General features: G+C 36.9%; 1 protein-coding gene across 1 annotated transcript in view; it reads left to right on the top strand.

The window, feature by feature from the left end:
- Window positions 1-4,414, top strand: part of LOC101563650 (zinc finger protein 699) — a 959,136-nt gene that overhangs the window by 715,271 nt on the left and 239,451 nt on the right. The window lies entirely within an intron of this gene.

Raw genomic sequence — 4,414 nt, 5'->3', positions numbered from 1 at the left:
TTGTACAGCAATTAACCACTAAGAAGATTATATGCAGTGTATTATTTGTTGAAACTGTACTTTCGATTTGATTTGAAACTGTCTCATTGCTATATATTTATCAATAAAACTTTGAAAAGAAAAAAAAAAGTACCCACATTATTAACACTGTACATAAAAAGATTAGCTTTTGTGTTACATATATTATGTTTTTAGGTAGAAAAGAGTGAACATATTTCAAGTGTACTGATAACTCACACATTTAATACTTGGAGAATCCTTCCAGATTTTGTCTTGACAACTGAACAAGCATTTCACGTCTCTGTCACTCCAGAAACTGACCTCTGGCTCACTATGCATTCCTCCCTGGGGGTCCTGGGAGATTATAAGCAGAGCAGGGTGTGGCTCCTGTAAGTGATAAGAAAAATGATTGAAATCACATGCAAAGGCACAGAGAGAAAGTGTACATAGGAATCTAGTAAAGCTTATTATGAACATAGTTCCAAGATATCTGTGAAAGAGTCTACATCCCTGTTTTCTTAAAATCATTCCACTTCATCTTAAATTTAGGACTTGATTCTTAGGAAGTGATAGACAATTTTAAAGTGTGCATAGAGGCATATTTTGTTAAGAACTGTATCCCCAGTTTAAAACATCCAATATTTTGAAAACTACACCATTATTATAAAAGACACAACAACAGACAAAATAGGGTCCCTCTGGATTTATTTGGTATTCCTGCAACATAGGTGAGGGACTTAGTGTCTCTGTTTTCAATAATGACACACTATGGGAAGGAATATATCAAATAATTACAGGTGTAGCTAACATGGCTGGAAGAATCTAGGAATGCAGCCCATTTTCCTGCACTATGGGACCAGCAAACAATGTGAAACTGTCCAAGTACTTGGACCAAACGCATGCATGAAGAGAAACACATGAAACCTGTCAAATGACATGGCCAAAGGAACTCAGGACCACTCTAACAAGGGCAAATACTTTGCATACAAACTCTAAATGTATGATATGTTCTGTCACATAACTATAGATTTTACTCCTATGGCCTACAGTAAAAAACCAGTAGTTACCAGAGTTTTTTAATTTCTAAATTTTGCTTGATGTTATTATTATTTCTAATTATACTCCTGCAGCTAGGGATATCATGCATGTTTGAAACACTTTTTCACCCTGTGTAAGAATATTGGGAAGCACTGGGGTAATGACCTCACTGCAGCCATGAAACTAATGATGGAGGAGAGTGCCAAACAGAAACCAACATTCCACCTCATAAATTGAGCAGGTAGAATCTAGGGACAAATACAAACCAAGAATCTCTGACACAGGGACGATATCCTGAAGAACATACTCTCCCTAGTGTGGCTTTGATAACAGTGCTATAACTACCTATTATCAAAATTTCACAAGGATGGGCCAGGGGGGATGGCTCAGTAGAATAAGCGCTTCCCTGGCAAGCACAAGGGCCTGAATTCAATCTCTGGTTCCCAAAAATAAAAAATAAAATAAAAAAGAATTCACAAGGATTATCACAGAAATCAAAGAGATTTTTCTGAAAGAAAATTACAAGATAAAGCAGCAAAATTCAGTTTCAGGCCCACAGCACACCTAGAATAAGTCCAGGAGACATCAGCCTAGGACAAATTGAAAGCCACACACCTGAAACCTTAAAAATGATTGCACCTGGAATAAATAAACAACTCCATGTGGGTATAGAAGAAATCAGGTCAGAAATAATTTCTCAGGTTAAAAAAAAGAAATGGTAATCATAATGAAAGAATTGTTGAGCATAACTAAAGACAAAGATAAAAAGTGGAGATGCATAGAAAAAACACAGAAACCTTGAATAAGTAAGAGAAGAAATAAAAGATAATACGTGAAATGGATTCAAAGAGATATCTAGGAAATTAAAAATTCCACTAAAAGCTGGCAAAACTGTTTTTAACCAATTGAGTTAAGCTAAAGATAGACTTTCAGACATTGAAGGCATTGTTGCGGCTAACAACCAGGAAAAGAAAAATCTCTTAAAAGTAACAAAGATGAAGGAAATAACAGTTGAACAGCTACAAGATAATGCAAAGGTGAAAAACATAATACTGATCAGTGTCAATGAGAAAAAAGGAGTCTACGCAAATGACATAAAAGTATTATTTGCAGAGGTAATAACAAAACACATTCCAGGCATGGGAAAAGAAACTAACATAGACACAAATGATGCATATAGAACTGAAATTAATATCAGCCAAAATAAATCTACACACAGACAAATAATAAACAAGATCCCAGAAATTCAGTACAAGAACAACATATTAAACTCTGTTAGAGAAAAAATTAATCCATTATAAAGTAAAGCCCATCAGAATCAGTAGATTTCTCAACACAAGTCAAGAAGACTTAATAGTGAAGTATTTAAAGTTTTCGAAAAAAAAAAACTTCAAATCCAGATTGATGCAGTCTGCAAAACTCTCTTGCAAAATTAATTTAGAAGTAAAATACTTCCATAACAAACAACAACTAAAGAAATTCATGACCACCAAACCAACCCTATAAAGTACTGAAGGATATTCTATCAGATATAATGTAGAGGGCTTCAATTAAATAGTTAAAAGAAATAGACTGGTAGAGTAGATCAAGAAACAAAATCTAGCAATTTGCTCTATACAAGAAATACAGAGATCCACTCCTAGCCCAGGCCCAGTGAGTGTGTGGGAGAGCTTCTGGCTACCCTGTGCCAGTGGGACTTACCAGTCGCAGCCCAGGCACAACATGGGTGAGACCCTCTTCCATCCCTTTCTGACTCCCCCCTTCACTCCGTTGCACCCCCCCCCCAACCCTGCACACCGAGTAGGAATTTCTGCCCCGTTCCGGAAACCCCCAGATTCAGTCCTAGCTCAGGCCCTGTGAGTGTGTGGGAGAACTTCCTCTCCCACCTACTCCACCTTGTCCCCTCCACACTAGCCTCAGGCCTGGCATACAGGCCTGAGGTGAAACCCTGCAGAGAGTGTAGGGGACAGAGCCATCCAGCTAGTCCAGGAGCAGAACATCTTGCCAGAGGGGCACAACAGGTTCACCCCCAAGGGCAGCAACAGGAAGGAGCTGAGCACAGTAACGAGACCTAAGCCAGGCACAACTGGATAAATCCAAATTTTATAGATCAGCACCTGAACTTCAGTAGGTGCTAAGGTTGTAACAGCACCAAATCTCTACAACAAAGGTCAGAAGACAGTGCTACAAAAAATGACAATGAGAAGGAGCAAAATGCAATCTCAGAACCCAAGCCCACCCATAGCAATTGCAGAGGACACTAACACAGAACAAACTGGGAATCACACAGCTGAAATCAATGAATCAATGGCTTCTGAAATAAAGAAACAGTTGCAGAAAGGTATAGAGGAACTCAGATTGGAAATGAAAAAAGAAATTCCTGAATTAATGATATCTGCAGTAAAGAATCAAATGCAGAAACATATGGAGGAAACCCAGTACCCACCGAGAACAAGTGCAGAGGACACTAGCTCAGCTCAAATGTATGAATTAATAGAGTTGATAGTAAAAAAGCAACAGCAGAAAGTTATAGAGAAACTCAGAGTGGAAATTTCTGAAATAAGAAAAGAATTCTCAGAACGCATAGCATCTGAAGTAAAGAATCAACTACAGAAACATAGGGAGGAAACCCAATCTGAAAAAAAAAAACACTGCAGTGAAAGAATTAATAACTGATTCTAAAGAAGACATTGATTTAAAAAAATAGAGGAGATTAGAAAAATGACGGATTCCTCGAATGAGCAATACAGGATAGAAATAGATCACATGAAGTGGAGTCAAAGATATAAAAATGAAATATAAGAAGTAAAGCCATGCTGTTATGTTGAGCTATAGGGGACTCTGGTCAACAATTTCTGACATTGCCAGTGAAGCGGAAGACCCAAGACTATTAAGCACTAATGAACTCTTTTTGATTATTTTGTTGAGTTAACACACCTATAATATTCAAATAATGGAACTTAACAAAAAAAGGGTATACAGATGAATGCCCATTTTGTATCTGTGTATTCAAGGTGGGTGGGATAGATATATAGTTACATTCTCTTAATGAACAGAGTGATTTGTTCTAATGGTGTTTGTAGATAGGATATCATGTCCGCATCTTGTACAGCAATTAACCACTGGGAGGAATGTATGCAATGTGTTAATTATTGAAACTATCGTACCAATTTGATTTGAAACTGTCTCATTGCTGTTTGTTTATCAGTAAAATTATGGAAAAAAAGAAATAGATTGCATGAAGTGGAGTCAAAGAGATATAGAGGAATTTAAAATCTCAATCACAAGCTTGCAAAACCGTTTAAGTGAGAGTGAAGATAGAGTTTCAGATCTTTTTTTTTTTCCCTTTGTGGAAATAATTTTATTTTTTTTCAAA

Source organism: Octodon degus, unplaced genomic scaffold, assembly GCF_000260255.1.
Source record: "Octodon degus isolate 3935 unplaced genomic scaffold, OctDeg1.0 scaffold00050, whole genome shotgun sequence".
NCBI classification, from domain to species: Eukaryota; Metazoa; Chordata; class Mammalia; order Rodentia; family Octodontidae; genus Octodon; species Octodon degus.
Note: the sequence above shows the minus strand (reverse complement) of the source record. Positions and strands in the feature narration are given on the sequence as shown.